Consider the following 26,317-nt stretch of genomic DNA (forward strand, 5'->3'; position numbering starts at 1 on the left):
AGGACAGCCAAGGCTACACAGAGAAACTCTGTCTCAGAAGAAGAAAAAAGAGAAAAAGAAAGACTGGGGCTGAAGAGATGGCTCAGAGGTTAAGAGCACTGGCTGTTCTTTCAAAGATCTTGAGTTCAATTCCCACCAACCACATGGTGGATCACAACCATCTACAAGGAGATCTGGTGCCCTCTTCTGGTGTGCAGTTGTATATGCAGGCAAAAATACTATATACATAATAAATAAATAAATAAACAAACAAACGGTAAAAAAAAAAAAAAAGACTGAAAACAAAGGAAAAGGGTAGAGAGATGACTCCACAGTTAAAAGCACCTGCTGCTCTTTCATAGAATCCATGTTCAGTTCCCAGCACCCACTAGGGGCTTTTCATAACTGCCTGGAACTCAAGCTCTAGGGCAGTAGTTTTCAACCTTCCTAATGCTTCGACCCTCTAATACTGTTACTCATACGTGGTGGCCTCCAACCATAAAATTATTTTGTTGCTACTTTATAATTAAAATTTGCAACTGTTATGAATCATAATGTAAATATCTGTGTAGTCTTAGGTGACCTATAAAAGGGTCATTTCACACTCTCACAAAGGTGTTGGCTCTGTTTCTTAACAATTAAACTTTATTATACAACCCAACTAGCTTACACAAGAAGGAAAAAAGGTTAAAGGGACAAAAGAGTGAACCTTCCGGTATCCGTTCCACGAGACGGGTCCTTAGGTGTCTCTCTGGCCCGCGTGCTATTCTGGCCTGTCCGCTGCTCCACACTTGCTCAAGCCCAGTCTGAACCTGTTGTTCTCTCCTCCCCACCTGCCTGAGTCACGTGGGAAGAACGGTCTCCTTCTCCCGTTGAGGGTCAATTAGGAAAACAATAGCCCAGGTGGGGTTCCCAGGTCGGCTTCCTGAATTCCAGGCCCAGGATGACTCCACTCAGTCTGTCACAAGGTATTCATGGGGTGCCCCAAGAGTAAAGCCCGCCAAGATTGCTTCCACCTGTGACAAAGCTTAATCTTTCCCACACAAAGGAGTCTTGACCCACAGGTTGAGAACCACTGCTGTAAGGGCTCTGATGCTACCTGGCCTCCACACACACAGCACATACTCACACAGATACATACAAATAATAACATAAAATAAAACTTTTTTTGTTTTAATTTTTGGCCTGGTTATATAGCTCAGTGGTGCAGTAAATGTGTAGACATGCATCAAGCCATGGGTTGATGTCCAGCACCATCAAAAGAAAAAGAAAGATAAAATTTTAAAACCCTTTAAATAAACCTAAGATCACTTGCATAACTAAAGTTCTCTTAACAACTGGAAAATTAACTACAAAATGTCAAGCCTTTAATTAGAGGCCTAAAAGTGGCCTACTGCTTTACAGAAATGCCACGTGGGTGCAGTTTCTACACACAAGTTTTTCTATAATTGGAAGCTCTGTTTTCATCAACAAGACCTTACTATATAGGGCACACTAAGGACAAGTCAAATGACACCAAAATCTAAAAAGCAAGCACCAAACCTCTAATGACCATCCTGTCTTCATAAAGCTCCTGCCTGTCTTTTACACTACAATAAACTTAGGGGGAAGACGGAATTTTGGGCAACACACAAATCAGAACAATAAGCAAGCAACAAATTCTGAAGGCAAGCTTACCCATCAACAGAAAAACGATTATCATGAAATGTGTTTCTACTATGCATAGACTACAAAAAGATATTTTAGGATATTATAAAGTATTAACTGTGATTGAATCTTTTTTCCTGGGCACATCCCTAAAGGATGAAGTTCTCAAGATCAGGCCAGTACAAAAGCAGACACAGGCTGGCCAGCGGACCGGGTTCAAGGCTTTTGTCACTATTGGGGACTACAATGGTCACATTAGTTTTGGTGTTAAGTGCACCAAGGAGGTAGCCACTGCTATCTGAGGCGGCATCATCTTGGCCAAGCTTACCTTCGTCCCTGTGCAGAGAGGCAAGCCACACACTGTTCTATGCAAGGTGACAGACTGTTGTGGCTCTGTTTTGGTTCATCTCATCCCTGCCCCCAGAGGCACTGGTATTGTCTCTGTTCCTGTGCCCAAGAAGTTACTGATGATGACTGGTATTGATGACTGCTACACATTAGCCAGGGGCTGTACTGCTACCCTGGGCAACTTTGCCAAGGCCACTTTTGATGCCATCTCCAAGACCTGACACCCGACCTCTGGAAAGAAGGTTGTGTTCATCAAATCTCTTTATCAGGAATTCACTGATCGTCTTGTGAAAACCCACACCAGAATCTCTGTTCAGAGGACCCAGGCTCCAGATATGGCTACCACATAAGGGTTTTTATACAAGAAAAAGAAAGTGAATTAACTCTGTTAAAACAAAACAGTGCATGAAAGCCAGACATTATATTGAATGACTCTCAAATGACACCAAAAAGGACAGAGAGCTATCAAGACCAGCTCAGCACTGCCCAATCCTCCACCCACTGTATTTTGAGAAATACTGAATCACTAAAAGCCATATAGTTTGAGTAAAAGATAAGTAAATACTACCTACCTCACATCCAACCCTAACAAGGCTCAAATTCTAAAAAAATTTCCTAAAAATAGTAAAATACATCAAAGTAACCAAAGTTAGTGCAAATTTTTCTTTCTATCAGATAATAGTTCCTTGTTAAGATTCATTCTTGAGTCAAGTGTGGTAGCACTTGCAACACAGCACTTCAGAGGTTGAGACATAAGAATGGCTATGAGTCGGAGAGCAGAGTTCAAGACCATCCTGAGATAAAAGAGGAGGGGGGAGGGACAGAGACACTTACTAAGTGTACTGGCACATACCTGTACTCCTATCTCAGGAGACAGAGGAAGGAAGATTGGTAACCCAGTTTGAAGCCAGCTTAGACTATATAATAAGAGCTCTACATTAAACAAAATGTGGCTAGAAGCCAAGCGATGGTGGTACATGCCTTTAATCCTAGCACTTGGAAGGCAGAGTTCAAGGCCAGCTTGGTCTACAGAGTGAGTTCCAGGACAGCCAAGGCTACACAGAGAAACCCTGTCTCAAAAAACCAAAGCAATAAAAAATTAAAAGAGAGCTAGAGAAATGATTCAACAGTGAAGAACAACCCACATAAGAGGAGCTCACAACCACCTCTAATTCCAGCTCCTGGTAATTGGACTCCTCTGACCTCCATGGGCATCTGCATTTATGTGCACATAATACATACACACTTTAGGGGGAAATTTTTTTTCTAAAGAAAACTGAGAAGGCTAACAGGACGGGTCAGCAAGTGAAGATGCTTGCTGCCAACCCTGACAACCTCAGTTCAGTCATCAAATGGAGGAAGAACCATCTTCTGAAAGTTATCCTCTGACCTCACATATGTTCCACAGCACATGCCAATACCCCACAAATAAGCATAATAAAAACATCTTTTCCACTTTTTTTCTTTTTGAGACCAACTCTCACTGTGTAGTTCTGCCTCTGGAACTCACTATGACATTCACAGAGATCCATCCACCTGTCTCTGCCTTCCTCCTAACCCTAACCCTAACCCCAACCCTAACCCTAACAACCCAACCCTAAGTGCTGGAATTAAAGGCACCAGTAAGCCCAGTCTGAAAAATAAAATAAAGAAAACAAAACAAACAACAACAACAAAAAAGGTACAGAAATAAAATACTACTAGAGCCTTAATCTTTACTAAACAAGGCAACATTTATATTGAATTACACCAATCTAATACAATTGGTCTGCCTCTAAATAAAACAGGAGGTAATACTCAATCAAGAACCTGTCGCTAGCTGGGTAGCACATGCCTTTAATCCCAGCACTTGGGAAGCAGAGGCAGATATATCTTTGTGTTTGAAGCTAGCCTGGTCTACAGAAATAGTTCCAGGACAGCCAGGGTTACACAGAGAAACCCTGTCTCGAAAAACAAAGCTGGGCGGTGGTAGTGCACTCCTTTAATTCCAGCATTTAGGAGGCAGGGACAGGCGAATCTGTGTGAGGCCAGCCAGGTCTACAAAGCAAGTCCAGGAAAGCCAAGGCTGCACAGAGAAACCTTGTCTCGAAAAACCAAAAAAAAAAAAAGAAAGAAAGAAAGAAACAAGAAAACCAAACCAAAACAAACACAAAGAACCTGGTACTAAGCCAGGTGTCGTGAAGCACATTTTTAAATTCAGCACTTGACAGGGACTCAAGTGGGTAACCTCTGTGAATTCAAGGCTATTCTGGTCAACATAGGGAGTTCTGGGATAATAAAGTGAGATGATTTCTCCAAACAAAAAACCTAGCAGTTGGGCTGGAGTAGCAGTGCAGAGGAGGTGGTTGGCTGGCATGTGTGCAGCCTAGAGCTCCATCCCAGCATGGATTTGGCACAAATCAAGTATGGTGGACCACACCTGTAATCCCAGAACTCATGAGTCTGAGGCAGGAGAACTCTAAAGACTAGCTTGAGCTACAAAGCTACATTTGTCTCAAAAAGGTGGGGGTAAAAAGCTGGTGATGGGCTGGAAAGATGGCTCAGTGGTTAAGAGCACTGACTACTCTTCCAGAGGTCCTGAGTTCAACTCCCAGCACCCACATGGTGGCTCACAACTATGTATAATGTGATTTGATGTGTACTGTATACATAATAAATAAATCTTTTAAAAAAAAAAACTGGTGATATAGCTCAGTGGCAGTGTTGCAAGAAAAGGATTTCAGCATTCAAGGAAGGAAAGAAGGGGAAGGGAGAAAGGGAGAGAAGATAGTAGAGGGGGATGAGGGAGGTGGGGAAGGAAAGAGGAAAGGGAAGAGAGGAACACCTAGGACAAACACTGCTAGCCAAATCCAAGAGACAAACAAAAAATGTAGCAACCTGTTTTTTGTTGTTGTTGTTGTTGTTCTAACCCAACCCTCATCCAATGTATTTTACAGTCTGGGTTTAATTACAAATGGTCTAACCACTCCCTGAAGAAAGTGACTACACTGTAATCTGCCTCAGGCTGTGCTTACTAGAGCTTCTCCTTTGTGTCTACTCACAATGATGGCTCCTAATTCTGAAACACAGGAAAGCTTGCACTCAAAACTGGAAATAGACTGTCCTAAGATCCTAATTTGAGACTGACGATTTTCCTTACTCCCACTTACCTCAGAAAAATGAAGAAGGGAAAAAAAAAACCTGGAGTTTTATCTCAAAGTATTCTGGGGAAATTGTGCTGAAAGCAGAACTGAAAACTCCCAGCAAAGCAAGGAAGGGTAATGCCACTGAACCAAGGAACTGAAACTCAATTTTCCGGAGGCTGGAAGATGATCCCTGGGAGTTTGAGGCCAGCCTGGTCTACAAAGCAAGTCCAGGACAGCCAAGGCTACACAGAGAGACCCTGTCTCGAAAGAAAGAAAGAAAGCAAGAGAGAGAGAGAGAGAGAGAAAATCATCATCATCAATGAGATGAGGAAGTCCATCCTTAAGTATACAAAAATTGCAAGGGGTTTTTCTATTTGCAAGCAAAGAGGAAAAAATAGTCCCTGGTGGAGGAATATCAGAGATAAACAACTTATCCTCAGACATGGGGCCTGAAAACAGCTGCCTCAGACATACCTAGTCTTCAGCAACAGCATTCTTTCAGCCATCAACAATATCAGCAGGATGAAGTATGGCCCACTGCAAATCATAGAAGATCATATCCTTCCATCTTCTGCTAATTCATAGTTAGCAGAAGTTCTTAGGCTGACTCATAGTCCAGCTCTCCTTAGGGCACTACACAACCTCCAATTCTTAGATACCCCTGAAGCTAAAGCAACAGCATTGTAAAAAACTTGACATCAACAACCCAGGAATCTTTACCAGCCCCAGAACAGATGGGGTTAATAAACAGACAAATAAAAAAACAAAGTCTGGAAGAAATTAAGAAATTCATCTAAGTTCACCACATGAGTCAGTAGCCAGAGCAATATTTGAATTCAGCTTAGACTTCAGACAGTATCAGAGGCAGACATCCAAGCCTTGGCTCAAGGGATCCTGAGTTCAATGTTCCTCAATCTTAAGAGTCACCCCAGGTCAGGTTCTTGGCTTTACAGAACAGGGAAAGAAAAAATTTCCCTTAAGGCTTCAGGAAAGGAAGTCAAAATACAGAGTTCTTAGGCTAAAAGAACCAAATGCTCCTCTAGCATGCCAATCAATTTCTCAGCTAGGCAAAATAAGGCACTGCATTTAAGAACCTAGTCATTTTTAGCTCTGACTAGAAGCAGAATTCTTCTTGCCCAACATTTCAAGTTAAGAATACTTGAGGCAAACAATATGGTTTATCTGGTAAATGCACATGCTGTCAAGCCTGATGACCTGAATGTCAATCTCCGGACCCTGAGGTAGAAGAGGTATGATTGCTGCAGGCTGTCTTCTGACTCTGCCCATACATACACATACATGAACCCAAAATAAACAAGGGTAATAAAAGACTACTCAAGGAAAAGGAAGACTGTAAAAGCCAGTAGCCACTGACTACTTATTGAACACAGACTGTGTACTCAGCACTGTTTTAGGCACTAAAGATAGGACGGGAAGAAAAACATTGCTGCTGTCTTTTAAAAGCTTATGTGACAGCCAGGTGTGGTGGTGTATGGGCCTGTGATCCCAGCACTCAGGAGGCAGAGGCAGATGGATCTATGTGAGTTCCAGGCCAGCCTGATCTACAAAGCAAGTCCAGGACAGCCAAGGCTACACAGAGAAACCCTGTCTCAAAAGATAAAAACAGAAACAAAAAAAGAAGAAGAAGAAGAAGCTTATGTGACAACTGGTAATACTAAGTATTATTAAACACTTTCGAGTACATTCTAGGAAGAAAATATATGGAAAATGGAGGAAGGGTCACTCAGTCTTTCAATATATGGGTAGCTGGAGAAGTCCTCTGAGATGACAGGTGAATTTAGATGGGCATTTTGAGGTAAAAGCATAAAAAGACAGATAAAAGGATACTATAAGATGTCTGGAGAGATAGCTCATCAATTAAGAGCACTGGCTGCTCTTCCAAAGGACCCAGGATCAAAAATCCTAGCGATCACACGGCAGTCCACAACTACATGTAACTCTAGTTCCAGGGGATCTGACAACCTCACACAGACACATATGGAGGCAAAACACCAACGTAAACAGAATTTAAAATCTTTAAGCCAGGCGTGGTGGCACACACCTTTAATCCCAGCACTTGGGAGACAGAGACAGGAGGATCACTGTGAGTTCGAGGCCAGCCTGGTCTATAAAGTGAGTCCAGGACAGCCAAGGCTACACAGAGAAACCCTGGCTCGGGAAAAAAAAAATTAAATAGCTGGACACAGTGGCACATGCCTATAATCCCAGCACTCAGGGAGCCAGAGGCAGGTGGATCTCTATGAGTTCGAGGGCAGCCTGGTCTACAAAAAAATGAGACAGCCAGTGCTACACAAAAAACCCTGTCTTGAAAAACAAAAATAAACAAATAAATACATTAAAAAAAAAAAAAAGAATACTATAAGAGCCATGCATGGTGGGTGGCACAAGCCTTTAATCCCAGCACTCGGCAGGTGGATCAATGTGAGTTTGAGGCCAAAGCAAATCCAGGACAGCCAAGACTACACAGAGAAACCCTGTCTCAAAAAATGAAAGAAAGAGAGAGAGAGAGAGAGAGAAGTATACTATAAGGAGGAAGAAAAAGCAAGTACCAACTGTCCTTGACAACATGTGTGAGGGGTCTGTGAGGGGTCAGTAATAGTGTGATTAAAGCAAAATTGAGGACTAGAATATCAATTCAAGACTTGGATTTTTAGATTGGTATGGGGGGGCTTCCCTTGAGGAGAAGGTAAGGGGAAAAAGAGGAGAAGAGGGTGGGGGCTGTGATCGGGATATAGGGAATGTAAAGCTAATAAATACATTTAATAAAATTTTTTGAATTGTATTAAGTATAAGTTACTATAGAGGATTTTAGCCAAAGAAATAACAAGATAATAGAAATTGGAACAAGGACAGAAACAATAATAATGAACAAATTCAGAAAATGTTCTGAAGAGATAGCTAAAGAGCTGAGCATGGTGGCACACATCTGTCATCCTAGTACTTAGGAGGAGGTAGTGGTAAAAGGAGCAGGTGGAGAGTTCAAGACCAACTAGGCTGTTTCAAAAAAAGCAAAAAACAGAACTGGAGAGATGGTTCGTAGATAGATAGATAGATAGATAGATAGATAGATAGATAGAAATAAATAAATAAATAAATAAATAAATAAATAAAATAAAATAAAATAGGATGCCTTCAATCCCAGCACTCTCGGAGGCAGAGGCAGGGAGATCTGAGTTCAAGGCCAGCCTGGTCTACATAGAAAAAACAGAAAACAAAACAAATCATACCATATAACATGACTATTGCATTCATTTCTGGATATTTACGGCAAAAAAAAAAAAAACTTAAGTTAGAGTTACACAAAAACTTGAACACAAAAGGACCCTGGAACTTGTAGGCCAGCCAGTCTCGCTGAATTGGTGAATTCCAGGCTCAATCAGAGACTGTCTCAAAAGCTACGGTTCAGAGTGATTGAGAAAATCGATGTCAATCTCTGCCCTCCGCATGCAACAGGCACATGCACTCATGCATGCACACACTCGCACACATGCGAGTGTGCATACATAACATAATCATGTATGCACACATTAAAAAAGAAAACTTAGAGCCGAGCATGGTGGCGCACACCTTTAATCCCAGCACTCAGGAGGCAGAGGCAGGTGGATCGCTGTGAATTCAAGGCCAGCCTGGTCTACAAAGTGAGTCTAGGACAGCCAAAGTTACACAGAGAAGCCTTGTCTTGAAAAACCAAAAAAAGAAAAAAAGAAAAAGAAAAAAAGTAAAAAAGAAAACTTAGGGGCCAGGCGTGGTGGCGCACGCCTTTAATCCCAGCACTCAGGAGGCAGAGGCAGGCGGATCACTGTGAGTTCAAGGCCAGCCTGGTCTACAAAGTGAGTCCAGGACAGTCAAGGCTACACAGAGAGACCTTGTTTCGAAAAACCAAAAAAAAAAAAAAAAGAAAGAAAGAAAACTTAGAACACAAATGTTCACGGCTGTTTTATTCATAATAGACCCAAAGAGCCGGGCATGATGGCACCCACCTTTACTCTCAACACTTGGGAGGCAGAGGTAGGTGGATCTCTATGAGTTCAAGGCCAGCCTGGTCTACAGAGCAAGTTCCAGGACAGCTAGAGCTGTTACACAGAGAAACCTTGTCTCAAAAAAACAAAACAAACAAACAAACAAAAAACACAATATAAAACTACATGTTTCCATTTCTCCCTCTCTCACTCATTTGTTCATTTGGGTTTTTTTTTTTGGGGGGGGGGGGTTGGTTTGGTTTTGGTTTTTTTTCCAAGACAGAGTTTCTCTGCATAACCTTGCCTGTCCTGAACTCACTGTGTAGACTGACCTCCAATTCACAGTGATCCGCCTGCCTCTGCCTCCCAGGTGCTAGGATCCCAGGCGTGTCACTCCACCTCAAAGAACATGTATTACTATTACACTATTTTTTGACACAGTGTCTCACTGAACAGAGAACTGTTTGATTCAGCTGAGTGGCCAATAAGCTTCAGGACACATGTGTCTCTGCCCCTCCAGCGCTGGGTTAAAGATACACACAGCTACACCTGGCTTTTATATGGGTGCAAAAGACCCAAACTCAGGTCCACATGCTTAAACAGCCGACACTTTACCATCTGAGCTATGTGACAGAGTCTCATACAGCCCAGGCTAGCCTCCAACATACTATGTAGGCAAGGCTGGCCTTGAAGCCAGGCGGTGGTGGCACAGACCTCTAATCCCGGCACTTGGGAGGCAAGAGGCTGGTGGATTTCTATGAGTTCAAGGCCAGCCTGGTCTACAGAGTGAGTTCCAGGAGAGCTAGAGCTGTTACACTGAGAAACTGTGTCTTAAAAAATACCTGACCCTTCTGCCTCCATCTCCTAACTGTATAACAGGCATGCCCAACCACTCCTGGTTCAATTTACCCACTCTCTCTTTGTGTGTGTGTGTGTGAGAGAGAGAGACAGACAGACAGACAGGCAGATACAGACACAGACCAGAGAGAGAGAGAGAGGAAAGGAGGGAGGGAGGGAGGGAGGGAGGGAGGGAGAGAAATTCGGGGTGGGGGTGGAGGGGCATGTTCATGTGGAGGCCAATGTCAGGTGTCTTCTTAATAATAGCTCTTCATTTTGGCTTTTTGGAGATTTTTTTTTTTCTGGAGACAGGGTTTCTCTGTATAGCCTTGGCTGTCCTGGACTCACTTTGTAGACCAAGGTGGTCCACCTGCCTCTGCCTCTTCATTTTAGTTATTGGGACAAGGACTCTCACAAAACCTAGAGTGTCCTAATTGGCTAGACAGCAAGCTCCAAGACTGTTCTAGTCTCCCCACTCCCCAATCTACCCCAGAACTGAGACTACAGGCATAGTCCACATCTAACTTTTACATGAGTGCGGAGAAACTAAACTCAGGTCCTCATGCATATGCAGCAATTACTTCACCAAAGGAGCAGTCTCTACAAGCTCCAATTAATGAACTTTCTATTGATTATTTGTTCATAAGAACAATGAAAATATACTCATTAAAATTGCAAAGATAAACCTGTAATATCAGCACTCAGGGAGCAGAGGCAGGCAGATCTCTGTGAGTTCAAGGGCATCCTGGTCTACAAAATTAGTTCCAGGAAAGCCAAGGCTATGCAGAAAAACCCTGTCTTGAAAAACAACAACAAAAAAGGCAAAGCTATTGTTTTGGTTAATTATCAAGTAGCTCTACCCTGAGGTTACTATGGATCTGAGAATCCCATCTTTATCATGTTTAGGGAAGATATTTTGCAATCACTCTTCCTTGATAATTGTTAAGTTATCTTGTTGTCAGGAAGTTCTAAGAAGTAATCCATATCCCTTCTGTCACCAATTAAAATATATTCCCTCTTGTTCTTTCTCTGTGGAAAAAGAACACCTGGTTAACAACACTTGAATGATATCACTTCAAGAGATTATAAAATATAGGAAGTCCATTTCATACAGATTCGCATAAATGCAATATGGCTTTATATGGGTCACCAGAAACAAAGAACATGATTAAATGAGTCTTAAATTCTTAAATCTATCACTGACTGACTCTAAGGATGCTAGGAAGTTAAATCCATGCAGATGTTGTGCTCCAATTATCCCATCAGTAAAATGCAAATAGTTAACACCAGAATGCTAGAAGAGCCTAGCTCCTCAAAAAGCAATATACACAAGATTCTGGTTGCAATGGGAGTTGAAGCAGGAAGACTCAAGGTCATTCTAGACAACGAGCCCAAGGCCAGCCACTGGGGCTACATGAGACAATAAAATTTTTTAAAATTTTATAAACATTGATTTGAAGTCCAATTCAGGCCCACCTAACAACTCTCAAGCCATATGCTCTAAGGAAGCTACAGATGTCAGTTTTGAGCTCTGATTTAAGAAGAATAATTTGGGGGCTAGAAAGCTGTTTTAGCAGTTAAGAGTTGTCTACTCTTCCAGAGGACCTGGGTTCACTTCCCAGAACCCACATGAAAGCTCACAACCTATCCAACATCTTCTTCTGGGATCTGTGAGCACAAGGTACACATGTGGTACACAGACATACATAGGATTGACAGGATAAAAGGATAAATTACTGAATCTACTTTTAGGCTAAAAATCAACTATAAGTCTCAAATATTTTACATTAGTATAATTTTTTATTTATTTTATTTAGTGACAAATATTGATGATTATTTTTGCTACACATACTGTATATATGTTTCAGCTCATGTTTAAGGTATTGTACTTATGCAACTCATTTAAAAATGCAAAGAGAGGGGTTGGGGATTTAGCTCAGTGGTAGAGCGCTTGCCTAGCAAGCACAAGGCCCTGGGTTCGGTCCTCAGCTCTGGAAAAAAAAAAAGACAAAATAAAAATGCAAAGAGAGGGACACAGAAAAGAGAAACAAAGGAGGAAAAGAAATAAAAGCAGTAAGAAAAAAAATAAAGATAAAGAATGAACTTAAAGCCGGGCGTGGTGGCGCACGTCTTTAATCCCAGCACTCGGGAGGCAGAGGCGGGCAGATCACTGTGAGTTCAAGGCCAGCCTGGTCTACAAAGGGAGTCCAGGACAGCCAAGGATACAGAGAGACCCTGTCTCGGAAAAAAAAAAAAAAAAGAATGAACTTAAATGTTCAAGACATACTGGGCAGCAAGAGGAAAAACCAAAGATAGCAAAGGTCCAAAGAATACAGAATAGAAAACCTTTACTGTGCAAGGCCAACGTTTAAAGATCATGAGAATCATTTCTCTAACCTTCTGACAGAAAGTCCTCCTACCATAGTCTCCTCCTTTGCAACCTCCTAACAAGCTAAAGATAGCCAAGAAGAGAAAAACGAAATCTGCATTTCTATGTGAAGACTGAGTACAATCAAAACATGAAGACCATCTCCACTTACTTCCTCCCCATTCCTTTAACCTACTTCCATCTGGCTCCTGACCCTGCAATCTTCTACCATTGTTCCTGCTGGAACCATCAATGATCCGTGTTGCTAAATGCAACAAAATATAGCTGATCCTGTATTCTTTTAAATGGGCTGCTCTCTGCTTCTACAATAACAGCATCTTAGTTTCCTTGGATTCCTTAGACTCAGTGCTGAGCTCCCCTCATCCTACTCTATTTTTTTCTCTACGTGAGCTCACTCATCCATTTCCCGAGTTATGCCTACCATTTCTACATACCATACCATCCAGATTTACCTCCAGCACCACTTTCTGCCTCAGCCTGAAGACTGCTTATTCAAAGTCTCCATGTGCGCTTCACCTGCATGCTTAGTGTGACTAAAACCAAGTCTTCACAAAAACAGCTCTTCCTTCTGTTCCTATCTGAAAGTGGCACCTTCATCTACACAGACACTCACAGAAGAAACCTGGGCTCATACATGACACCTCCTTCCTCCCACATATCCAGTACATCATTAGGTCTGTTCGGTCCTGATTCCAAATTATGTACTGAATCTGTCTACTTCCCTCCATCTCTACTGCCTATAGCCTAATCTAAACTATCATTAGCTTTTGCCTGGGCTACTAAATTGCTTCACAACTATGCTTCCCCTATTTCTTTCTTTCCATACCACACATGACATGAAACTGGCATAATGTTTTAAAAGCATCTATTAGGTCATGATATTCCTTCAAAAGCAGGTCATGGCAGTATATACCTGTGTTCTGAGACCAAAGCCAAAAATACACTTGAGTGAGTCAGGGGTTTGGGCAAGCCTAGACAACTTGCTGATAGACCCCATATCAAAGCGAAAGAAAGAAAGACAGGCCGGCCAGGCATACTGGCACATACTTTTAATCCCAGTACTCCAGAGGCAGAGGCAGATGATCTTTGAGTTTGAAGCCAGCCTTGTCTACACAGTAAGTTCCAGGACAGCCAGGGCTACACAGAGAAATACTAAATACTGTTCCCAAAAAGCCACCAAGGGGAGTGAGGGGAGGAAAAGAGCTGAAGAGATGGCTCAGTGGGTAAGAGGGCTAGCTGTTCTTCCAGAGAGCCTGAATTCAAGTCCCAGCACCCACATGACAGCTCAAAACCATCTATCATTGTAGTCCCATGAGATCCATGTCATCCCCTGGTATGCAAGCATAAATACAAACAAAATGTCCATTTATATATAATACATAAATTAAAAATTAGGGGAAAAAAGCCAGGCAGATCTCTGTTAGTTCAAGGCCAGCCTGGTCTACAAAGTTCTAGGATAGCCAGGGCTACACAGAGAAACCCTGTCTCAAAGGAGGGAAAAGTGGATATTTCATAACTAAGAAAAAAAAAAACAAAATCCAGCTTATAAATTCAATATTATCCTTACCACTTACACAGGTGGACATTCAACATGTTTACCAAGTCAATGGTTTAAAATTACTCTCATAGTTGACGCCCAAACTCTGCCAAGACAGGGTAATCAAGTCCTCAATAGTTCCTGCCTCACACATATGTCTGTCAGATATATTGGGCCAGAAGGCCGAAGAAGATGCTCCGACATAACAGAGAGTTTTGGGTGACTATTCAGGTAGAAAAGTGTCTCTGTCATCTTCTCATTTGAAAAGCTATCAACTTGCACTCCCGACATAATCAGGTCATCAAGTTTATTCCTTCTCAAGTCTCTGATGAAGTTGAAGAACAGGTAGCTTAGTTTTACAATGAAGCTTAGATGGTTAAGATGTCTTTAGGGGGGCTGGAGAAATGGCTCAGAGGTTAAGAGCACTGTCTGTTCTTCCAAAGGTCCTGAGTTCAATTCCCAGCAACCACATGGTGGCTCACAACCATCTATAATGGGATCTGGTACCCTCTTCTGGCATGTAGGCAAAACACTATGTATGTAATAAATAAATCTAAAAATAAAAAATAAATTTAAAAAGATATCTTTAGGTCTAGATAGATATTTTAAGTTGATAATGACAAGATGTGATGAATATTTTTTGGTTTCTGGGTTTTTGTTTTTGTTTTTTGGGTTTTTTTTTTGTTTTTTGGGTTTTTTTTTTTTGTTGTTTTTTTGGTTGGCTGGTTGGTTGGTTTTTCGAGACAGGGTTTCTCTGTGTAGCCTTGATGATCCTGGACTCACTTTGTAGACCAGGCTAGCCTCACTCACAGCAATCCGCCTGCCTCTGCCTCCCGAGTGCTGGGATTAAAGGCATGTGCCACCATGCCAGCGATATGATGGATATTGATTTACACTCAGAATTTTAGACACGCCAAGATAGGAAAGATGATTTCTTCAAGGCTGTCAAATACAAATGACCAAAACATTAAGAATGTAACATTTATATAATTCCTGATTGCTTCATGGTTCTTCTTGCTACAGGTAGTTTATTGTATATGTGTAATAATATAACTGTATGTATAAAAAATAAGTAAATAAAAAATACTCCCATAGAGGCCAGCCTGGTCTACAGACTGAGTTCCAGGACAGCCAAGGCTACACAGGGAAACAAACCCTGCCTCAAAAACAAAAAAGAAAAAGAAAAGAAAGAAATTTATTATAGGATATTTGATCCCATTGTGAACCCCGAGATTGTGAGCGGTAAAAACCTGTTTCTTGTTTGGTGTGGCTCAGCCCTAATACACACACCTTTAACCCAAGAGCTTTCTGCTTACTGAAAACAAATACTTGTGGTTTGGCTCAACCCTAGCACACACCTTTAATCCAAGAGCTTTCTTTTTCTTTAATATTTATTTATTTTATGTATGAGTGCTCTGTTTGCATGTACACCTGCATGTCAGAAGAGGACATCAGATCATATTATAGGTAGTTGTGAGCCACCATGTTGTTGCCAGGAATTGAACTCAGGACCTTTCCAACACCCTACCACCCACCCCCCATCACCCCATCCCCCCACCCCACCCCCACTAGCTTTCTGTAAACAGGATTAAATAAAATTAACCTTAGGTCAAAGGCAAAGCAAGCAATCAGCTGACAGGGAGTAAACAGAAAGGAAGGACACTGAAATGAACAGTATTTAAGCCAGCTTGAAAAGGAACTTTTTCCTTCAGGCAAGTGAGCTAAGTAGGAATGTCAACTGGGTGCTTTCCCTGCTCCTCTGAGTTAGTAGGCTTTCACCCCAGCATCTGGCTCCTGAGTCTTTATTGATAAAAAATCAAACTTTGGGATTTTGTTTTTAAAAATAACAAAAACTCTCATAATCAATAGGGAGTTTTTTGGTTTGGTTTGGTTTGGTTTGGGTTTGTTTGGGTTGGGTTGGGTTTTTTGGTTTTTCGAGACAGGGTTTCTCTGTGTAGCCTTTGCTGTCCTGGACTTGCTTTGTAGACCAGGCTGGCCTGGAACTTAAAACAATCCATCTGCCTCTGCCTCCCAAGTGCTGGGATTAAAGGCATGCGCCACCATGCCCGGTTTTATTTTGTTTTTTAATGACAGAATGAGATTATTAAACAGATTTAGGAAAACATAAAAGCTTAAAATGACTGAAATAAACAACAATTTATAACAGCATAAAGGAAAAAGGTAAACTATTAATAGGATTCTTAGTCCTTACCATTGTTTAACAAATATATTCATTATTCCAGTTTATCTGACTTGATGTGGCAGCTCTGATTCTCCCCTAAATACTTTTCATTCATTTAATCACCTTCTAAATTCTTCAGTTTTAATTAGTTCAAATAGCAAAATTCAAATGTTTGCCTGGATGTTTTCTGAGTGTTCTATTCTAAATTAGCGCTGGACTATTTTGCTACAATGTCTCACAAAAACTTGTCTTCTCTCTTACATTTGGAACTATGTTTCTAATACTGTTGCTTTTTAGGCTTCCCTCACTCAGTAAAGACCCATCCCTTGATTAACTAAAGGGTACTGGGGGAAGGAAGCAGCAGATCCAGCTGCACCTCCCTGTTCCCTGTTGAAGTTTTCGCAAAAGCTTCAACACTTCAAACTAAGCATCACTATTATTTCTTCCTCCTGCTGCTGCTGCTGCTGTTCTTACTCCTCTTCTTCTGACAGGGTTTCATTATGTAGCCCTGGCTGGCCTCGATCTCACAGAGATCTGCCTGCCTCTGCCTTCCAGGTGCTGGGATTAGATGCATGTGCCATGTCTAGCCTATTTGTCTATTAGAAGTTTTCTACATAATAATTAAATTCTTACAAACACATACACACAAAACACAAAACAAACAAACAAAAAACCAGATTCTCATCTATTCTAACCCATCTACGCTAGTCTGGACTACTTCCCAGCCATGTGGCCTTTACCTGTCCTCTTGTCTTGCTCTGGCCACCTCTGCTCTATCTTTGTCCTCATAGCCCAGCAACCCACAATGGTATATTTTAACAGGTGAAGAAACTGGGAGGGAAGTAACTTGCCTTAAGCACTTGTTAGTAGTGGTACTGAGATTTATAACCATGCTACCTAGTTCCAGAAGCAGTAACAGCATGATACTAAGAGTGTGGGCTGGATGTGGTAGTACACACCAGCACTGGGAGGCTAAGGCTGCAAGATCACAAGTTCAGAGTTTGTCTGGGCTACGTAAGACACCATGACTCAAGGAAGAGGGGAAAAGGCTTGGAAGAGATGTTTATTTTCTTTTGGTAGAATGGAACCTCATGTAGCCCAGGATAGCCTGAAACTTGCTTATGTATCAAAAGACAACCTCGAACTCCTGGTCCTCCTGTTGCCATCATCTAAGTGCTGTGATCACATTATGTACCACAACACCTCGTACTGGCAAGAAATTTTCCCTGGTCAGTTAGACTGGAATTCTCCACTTTCCTTCTCAAACCAAACACTGGTGTGCCCCACAGCCACGGAGAACCCACACTTTATCCAGCAGAGCAAAACAAATAAAGGTCACCAAAAGTATTGCCGGGTTGTGGTGGCATACCCTTTAATTTCAGCACTCGGGAGGCAGAGGCAGGTGGATCCTTGTGAGTTCAAGGCCACCCTGGTCTACAAATCCAGTCCAGGACAGCCAAGGCTACACAGAGAAACCCTGTTTCAAAAAAATAAAATAAAATAAAATAAAAATTTAAAAAGTCACCAAAAGTAAACTTTCCTATGTTTTAAAAAGAGAAAAAACAATTTCAATAAGCAACAGTAAGAAGAATCTTTGCAAAATTTTTCTAATTTTTTTGGCAGAAAGAACCCAAAGAAGGTAGTAGGGGGTTTTTGTTTGTTATTTTGTTTTAATGGAAGTCTGCAGCATTCAAACCTTTCGCTAATAGTTCTAGAAACACATGCTTCCCTAAATGCACATTGGGAAGGCAGGGACTCCAGCATTGAATCACCAATGCTCTCTCTGCCCATACAATGAGAAGGTCGTCCTGAGCTGACCTGTGTTTGCTCACCTCTATCCTCAAGGCTGCCCTGTGCTCTAGGATAACACTTGAAAAAATGTGTTTGTTTGTTTGTTCCGAAACAGGGTTTCTCTGCATAATCTTGGCTGTCCTGGACTCCTTTGTAGACCAGGCTAGCCTTGAATTCAGAGATCTGCCTGCCTTTACCTCCCGAGTGCTGGGATTAAAGACGCACCACCTCGCCCGGCCTTAAAAATTATTTTTATATGGGGCTAGAGAGATGGCTCAGAGGTTAAGAGCACTGGCTGTTCTTCCAAAGATCCTGAGTTTAATTCCTAGCAACCAAATAGTGGCTCACAACCATCTATAGTGAGCTCTGGTGCCCTCTTTTGGTGTGCATGCCCACAGGCAGACAGAACACTGTATAAATAATAAATAAATATTTTAAAATATATTTTTACTTTTTAAAAAATATTTATTCGCCAGGCAGTGGTGGCGCACACTTTTAATCCCAGCACTCAGGAGGCAGAGGCAGGTGTATCACTGTGAGTTTAAGGCCAGCCTGGTCTACAAAGCAAGACCAGGACAGCCAAGGCTACACAGAGAAACCCTGTCTCGAAAAACCAAATAATAATAATAATAACAACAGCAACAATAATAACAATAATAATAATAAACTTATTTTATGTATGAGTGTTCTGTGTTCATACACACTACAAGAGGGCATCAGATTCCATTACAGATGGTTGTGAGCCACCATGTGGTTGCTGGGAATTGAACTCAAGACCTCTGCAAGAGCAGCCAGTACTTTTAACCTCTGAGCCATCTCTCCAGACCCCTATTCTTTACTTTTTTTTTTAAACATAGGGTTTCTCCATGTAACAGCCCTGGCTGTCCTGGAACTTACTCTTGCAGACCAGGCTGGCCTCGAATTCACAGCAATCCACCTGCCTCTGCCTCCCAAGTGCTGAGATTAAAGGTTTGTGTGCCACTAATGACCAGCTTTTTTTTTAAGCACTTTCACACACATATACTTTTATTAAACAGAAATAATTACAGTAGAGTCAACTGTTACACTCTGGTATAGCCTGTTTCAAAGCTTTACTTAACATGTCTGGATCCAGAACTGAGACATGGCTCAGCAGCCACTCTTGCAAAGGACAGAAGTCCAGTTCCCAGCATACACACAGTGACTCACATCCATCCATAATTCAGTTCCAGGGAATCCCAACAGAATTTTCTGAATTCCCAGGGCTCCAGACTAGGACATGGTACACATACATATTGGTCAGGCAAAACAGTCATACAAACAAAATAAATCTTTTTTGGTTTTGATTTTTTGTTTTGTTTTGTTTTGGTTTGGTTTTGGTTTTTTTGAGACAGGGTTTCTCTGTGCAGCCTTGGCTGTCCTGGACTTGCTCTGTAGACCAGGCTGGCCTCGAACTCACGTTGATCCACCTGCCTCTGCCTCCCGAGTGCTGGGATTAAAGGCATGTGCCACCCTACCAGGCCACAAAATAAATAAATCTTAAAAAAAATTAGGAGGACATGGTGGCACATACCTTTAATCCCAGCACTCAGAAGGCAAAGACAGGTGAATCTCTGTGAGTCCAGGCCAGCCTAGGGTACAAAGCCAATCTAGGACAGCCAGGGCTATTACACAGAGAAACCATCTTTAAAAACCAAAATAATAAAATAATTAAGGGCTGGTAAGATGGCTCAGTGGTTAAGAGCACTGGCTGCTCATCCAAAGGTCCTGAGTTCAATTCCCAGAAACCACACAGTGGCTCACAACCATCTGTAATGAATTCTGATGCTCTCTTCTGTCATGCAGTCATACATGTAAACAGAGTGCTTATAATACACCAATACACAAATAAATCTTTTTAAAAATTAAGACTGAATCCCTATACCCAGAAATTTTGGGTAGGAGTTGGGTCATCAGCATACATGACCAGGTCTGGCTTTTTATATATGAGTGTTAAGGATTCAAACTCTCAGGACCTTGTGCTTGAGTAGCAAGTACTCTTATCCACTGAGCCATCTCCCAGCCACTAATTTTAACTTCTTGAAACGAAAAAGACAGTTCTGGTCTAGGCAGGGTAGCTTTTTGTCAGCTTGACACAAGCCACAGTTATCTAGGAAGAAGTGCTTCAATTGAGAAACGACTTCCATCAGACTGACCTGTAGGCAAGTCTGCGGGGCATTTCCTTGATTAATAGTGACTGAAGTGAAGAGGGCTCAGCCCACGATGGGCAGTATCGCCCTGAGAAGTGTAACAAAACAAACCGAGCGAGCCATGAGAAGGAAGGCAGGAAGCAGCATTTCTTCAAGGCTTCAGCTTCCAGGTCTGTCTCCAGGTTCCTACCCTGACTTATTTCAATCATAGACTATGATGTAGATAAACTAAAATAAACCCTTTCTTCCCCAAACTGTTTTTGGTCTTTGTGTTTTATCATAGCAAAAGAAACCCTAAGACATGGTCTCTCTGGTCTCACCAGCAGAAGGATGATGATAAAAGGTGTTTGAACACACCTTTAATCCCAGCACTTGGGAGGCTGAGGCAGGCAGATCCTGTGAGTTCGAGACCAGTCTGATTTGGACAGCCAGGGAGACACAGAGAAACCCTGTCTCGAAAAACCAAAATAAATAAATAAAATAAAATACACATTGCACTGCTGTGGCTTTAAGGCCTTCAGCCTTCAGAAGACAGCCAGGCATAGTGGCGCGCGCCTTTAATCCCAGCACTCGGGAGGCAGAGGCAAGCAGATCGGTATGAGTTCGAGGCCAGCCTGGTCTACAAAGTGAGTCCAGGACAGCCAAGGCTAATACAGAAAGACAAAGACCCTGTCTCAGAAAAACAAAAACAAAAACCAACAAAAACAACAAAAAAAACCAGAAGTCAACCTGTTGCATAGGTAGCTACTTGCCAACCACAAGTATAACTGGAATGTCAACCAGGAGATGAAACACTCTCAGAACTACGTGAATATGGCATCTACAAACTGTCTATTGCAGATTCAGACAGGGACTCCACGAAGGAATAATACCTAAACCGAAGAGAGAGGCAGCATTCAGTTCCAAACATGCATGTCCTTCTACATGCACACTGGGAAAGAATTCCTCCACTGAATCACCCACTGCTCTAAGTACAGTGGGAAGCTCATCCTGGACTAGCTCAATCATGAAAAAGAAGAAGAAAAAATCAAAAACTAACCTGTGAGCAAGAGGCTAAAAAGAAAAGTATAAATTAAACCCCAAAAATAAACAAAACGAGAAACCTGTAAGTTACCCAAAGCATAGGGGCAGGCTGTCCTAGGACACAACTGGACAAGCAGAGACCATGGCAAGAAACTGAAAGCACTGAGCTTATGAGAAATTAGAGAAAAAAATAAGAATGATAATGACTAAAGGCACTTAGGTTTGTTGTACTTTTGGGTTGGTTTTGTTTTGTTTTTGGTATGCTAAATCACAGTACAAAATATTTATATCCTATTCCAAACAACTCTATCAAGGCCGAGACCTATCTTTTTTTATATATTGATAGGTTAACAATACTTTTCTAATTTCTTTAAAAGTGAGATAGATGAGAAAATAAATTCAGTTAAACTGTCACCATACATGATGATACTAAATGAAATCCATAAAAGTTTAGATTCAACACTAATAAAACAAGATAAAAAAAAATTACCAAAAGAATGCAGTCCTGGGCGCTGGAGAGATGACTCAGTGGTTAAGAGCACTGTCAGCTCTTCCAAAGGAGCGGGGTTCAATTCCCAGCACCCACAAGGCAGCTCACAACTGTCTGTAACTCTAAGATCTGACACCCTCATACCATAAATTAAAAATTAAATATTTTCAAAAAAGAATGCAGTCCTGTAATTTCCCTCACACACACTGAAAATATATTACAAATTATACAGTATAAAAACATAGCCAGGCGTAGTGGCACACACCTTTAATGCCAGCACTTGGGACGCAGAGGCAGGTGGATCTTTGTGAGTTCCAGGCCAGCCTGGTCTACAAGTGAGTCCAGGACAGCCAAGGCTACAGAGAAACCCTGCCTCAAAAAAACAAAAAACAAAAACAAAACCATAAACCTTTCTCTTTTAATAAAATAAAAAATTTTAAAAAGGCACTTTATTTCAGTAACTCTGGTCCAGGCCACAATCCAAAAAACAATCAGAGGCTTTCATCTTTTTTGTTTTGTGTTGGTTTTCTGTTTGTTTCTTGAGACAGTCTCAGGATGTAACTCAAGCTGACCTAGAATCCAGTATATAAACCAGACAACCCTAGAACTCACAATCCTCCTGCCTCAATCTCTTGAGTGATGGACTTTAATGTATGGATAGTCACACCTGTTTGAAGCGTATGTCTCTTAATTATCCCCAAGAACCATCTTTTCAAAATATAGAATATTTCAGTCATAATGTGAACATGTCTCAAATGTCAGGAAACAGCCCCACTTGATTTTGGAGGATCCCAAGATTTAGCACAAAGTAGTGGTTCACTCTGGTAATCCCAGTACTTGAGAGGTAGAGGAAGGAGAATCAAGGAGCTCAAGGTTATCCGCAGCTACACAGTAAAGTTGAGGCTAGCCTGGGGTACAAGGGACCCTGCCTCAGCAGATCCCTGTGAGTTCCAGGCCAGTCAAGGCTGCACAGAGAAACCCTGTCTCTAAAAAAAATTCAAAGGGTGTCGGGGAGCCCACAGGAGCCACAGGTGGGCAGTGGTGGTGCACATCTGTAATCCCATGACTCAGGAGCCACAGTCAGGTGGATCTCTGTGAGTCTGAGGCCACCCTGGTCTACGAATTGAGTTCCAGGACAGTCAGGGCTGTTACACAGAGAAACTAAGACACCACTTACAACTATAAATTCCATGCAGGATCTGTCAAGTATCAATGGACAATGTTACTTCTGCCTCCACATTCTTTGCTTCGGTTTCAGCAGAGCAGTGGTGGCACATACCTTTAATCCCGGCACTCCCAGCACTGGGGAGGCAAAGGCAGGCGGATTGCTTTGAGTGTGAAGCCAGCCTGGTCTACAGAGTGATTTCAGGATAGCCAAGGCAACAACACACAGAGAAATCGTGTCTTAAACAACTAAAAAATAAATAAATAAAAATCAGAGAAACAATGTAAAATTATGTCATCTTTCCAAAATCCATTTTTTTAAAATCCTGAAATTGTATAGAAACAGAGTCTCACAACCTGTACTCTCTAAAGTCATCCCCTATGAATTCTACATACTGTGGAAACTTACCCAACCTAGCATGACCTCCAGGACTTTTTCTACAAAGAATGACAGATTAGGATCATGACACTTGATCCAATAAAAAATGAAATTAACAAAAACACTTAGACCTTAATGTTTCCAAAATGGGAAAGGGAGGAGAAACAGTGAAATTCACAAGATTCATCTTCAGGCTAAGAGTGGTGGAGCACGCCTTTAATCTCAGCCCTCAGGAGGCAGAGGCAGATGGATGGCTGTGAGTTCAAAGCCAGCCTGGTCTACAAACCGAGTCCATGACAGCCAAGGCTAACACAGAGAGGCCCTGTCTCGAAAATACAAAACAAAACAAAAGCATCTTCAATTTAATTTTCTGTTTAAATAATTTCTATATACAGAGTTATGAACTCTTGAATAAAATGACTAAATGACTAACCAAATTTTTAAAAAAAGGCTCTAGAGAGAATTCTTGGATTCCCTTCGGATACCGCCTAAAAACAACATTCATGAGCCGGCCGTGGTGGCGCACGCCTTTAATTCCAGCACTCCGGGAGGCAGAGGCAGGCGGATCGCTGTGAGTTCGAGGCCAGCCTGATCTAAAAAGTGAGTCCAGGACAGCCAAGGCTACACAGAGAAACCCTGTCTCAAAAAACAAAACAAAAACAAAAACAAACAAACAAAAAAAGACATTCACAAGACAGGAACCTAAATTCAAAGTCTTAACCATCTTTCATCAGTCACTAAGCTTTTAACACCACAGAGGAAAGCGTTCCAGAGAAGGCTAAAGAGCAGAGCAGTATCAGAAAGAAAGTGGAAGTGAACACAAAAATAAACTATCGCTGCACTTTGAAAAAAAACAAATCCAGCCAAAAACATCACTTGTTTCCTTAACTTCTGAAGCCTCCAGTGACACAATGTATGTTTCTAAGAAAGAGGGGTTCCAAGCGAACAAACGAGAAATCACGGTAGGTGAAATTGACCAGTAAAATGGGAGAAAGAAGAGGAGTAAACGGTTGAGGACAAAAAGAAACTTAACAGCACCATTTAAAGATCTGTCGGGGTCAGAGAGAAAAGTCACGTCCCACACCTCAGCCTCAGTTTCCCTACTCCAAAAAAAAAAAAAAAAAAAAAAAAAAGCTAGAACGGGACATTTCCTTCCAACGAGCCGGAGGGCCTTTTTTTCAACAAGGGTCCGGAGTGCAACTGAGGCATGACACACGGAGCCCTCGGTGCGGGGGTAAAAAGGAAAGAGGAAGTAAGGTCCAAGGAAGTCAAGCTCCCACAGTCTAGGGGTGACGACACCCGACCAGGACCCCACAGCCCCACTCTAGGGAACCCGGCCGGCAGCCTCAGCATCTCTCTCTCTCTCTCTCTCCTTCCGGCTTCTCGCTCAGTTCCGGGCCGCCCTCCGGCCGCGCCCCCGGGAGCAACCCCCTACACAACGCGCGCCCTGGCGGCCCGCGCGCTTGCCCACCGGCCGACCCCAAGGTCTCCCCCTCCAGCCCACCGGCGGAAGGATGCCGGACGGGGCCTCCCAGGCTCCTCCCGGGCCTACCTGAGAGGCGAGTGAGGGCTCGGCCCGAAGGCCAGCAGGCGCACCGAGCCACGGACGGAAGAAGGAGAGGCCGAAGACGGAGCGAGGGGTCAGCTCCACCGGCCAGCGGGAGAAAGCGGCCAGAGCCCGGACTCTCCGGAGTAACTCAGTCCAGGACCTGGCACCGCCACCGCCGCCGCCGCCGCCGCCGTCGCCGCCGCCGCTCTGGAGACATCAACCAAGAAGACGCCGCAAAAGATCATCGAACACACGAACGCACAGACATCAAAGGAAGAGTGCCCTAGCAATCGTTCAAGGAACTGCAGCCGAGTGCCGAAACACTGCTCAGTTCCTGCTGCAAGTCGTAGGCATAAATAAACAAATCCAGATAATCAACTATAGTGGAGAGTAGGCTGGGTGTCTGTCATTTGCGGTTGGTGACCGAGTGTTGAAGTAATTTAGAGAACTAAAGTTTTGAGAAGGCCGCACCCTTGTAATCCCAGCATTTTAGGAAGAGGAAGCAATGAGGATTCGGAGTTCAAAGCCATCCTCAGTTACAGAGTCTTCAAGAGGCCAACCAAGGCTATAGAGACCTTTTTTTATTATTATTTATTTATTTATTTTGGTGGGGGGCTGAGTTTTGGGAGGGTTTTCGACACAGGGTTTCTCTGTGTAGCCTTGGCTGTCCTGGACTTGCTATTGTAGCCCAGGCTGGCCTTGAACTCACAGCGCGATCCGCTTGCCTCTGCCTCCCGAGTACTGGGATTAAAGGCGTGCAGCACCATGCCTGGCCCCTGTCTATTTCTTCTTAAAGAATACTTACCTCTATTTTATTATTTTTTTTTCCAAAGATCTAAAACCACAGACCAGTGCCAGATGTGTTGGCACCTTTAATCCCAGCACTCCAGAGGCAGAGGCAGATGTATCTCTGTGAGTTCAAGGTCAACGGTGGGTCTACAAAGGGAGTCTACCCCTGAGTCCAGGACACCTAGGACTACACAGAAAAACCCTGTCTCGAAAAGCCAACACACACACAAATAAAACCACAGACTACAAATATGCTTTTAGGTAGCTAACTAGTTAGTTAATTAGTTTTTAGAGGCAGGATTCATCTAACCCATGCTGGTCTTGAACTCCATGTAGCTAAGAATGACTTTGAAATTCTGATGTACTTGCCTCCATGTTCCAAGCTTGGAGTGTGCATGAGGCGTTAAGACAGGGTTCTCATTCTGTAGCCTGGCTGACTTGGAACTCACTGTGTAGCCCAAGCTGGCCTCAAACTCAAGGTAATCCTTTCGCCTCAGCTTCCTTCCTGAGTGCTGGCACTATAAGCAATGATGCCTGGCTTCCCCTGACCCCCACCCCCAGACCCTCACTCTGTAGTCTATGTTACTTTGAATTTATCAGCTGGGTGTGGTGGCGCGGGCCTTTAATCCCAGCAGTAGGAAGGCAGAGGTAGGAAGATCTCTGTGAGTTCAAGGCCAGCCTGGTCTACAAAGAGAGTACAGACCAACCAAGGTTACACAGAGAAACCCTGTCGAAAGAAAGAAAGAGCTGATAGCTGTGAGTTCAAGGCCATCCTGGTCTACAAAGCGAGTCCAGGACAGCCAAGGCTACACAGAGAAACCCTGTCTCGAAAAACCAAAAAAAAAAAAAAAAGAAAGAAAGAAAGAAAGAAAGAAAGAAAGAAACCCAAAAACTCTATCTTCCTCCCTCTGCCTCCCAGGCATTTGCCACCATATTTGAT

At 42.6% G+C, this 26,317-nt stretch overlaps 1 protein-coding gene across 6 annotated transcripts in view; it reads right to left on the reverse strand.

The window, feature by feature from the left end:
* The window catches only part of AMBRA1 (autophagy and beclin 1 regulator 1), a 184,316-nt gene extending 159,344 nt beyond the window's left edge, over window positions 1-24,972 (reverse strand). For 3 of the 6 annotated variants that reach the window (XM_084776683.1, XM_084776682.1, XM_084776680.1), the window contains exon 1: window positions 24,592-24,972. The gene's annotated coding sequence lies outside the window, so the exon portion shown is untranslated. The remainder of the gene's footprint in view (window positions 1-24,591) is intronic. The other 3 variants (XM_084776685.1, XM_084776684.1, XM_084776686.1) reach the window with 2 other exon arrangements.
* Window positions 24,973-26,317: the final 1,345 nt, after the last annotated feature.

This window comes from Acomys minous (genome assembly GCF_964271855.1).
Source record: "Acomys minous genome assembly, chromosome: 3".
Classification (NCBI taxonomy): Eukaryota; Metazoa; Chordata; class Mammalia; order Rodentia; family Muridae; genus Acomys; species Acomys minous.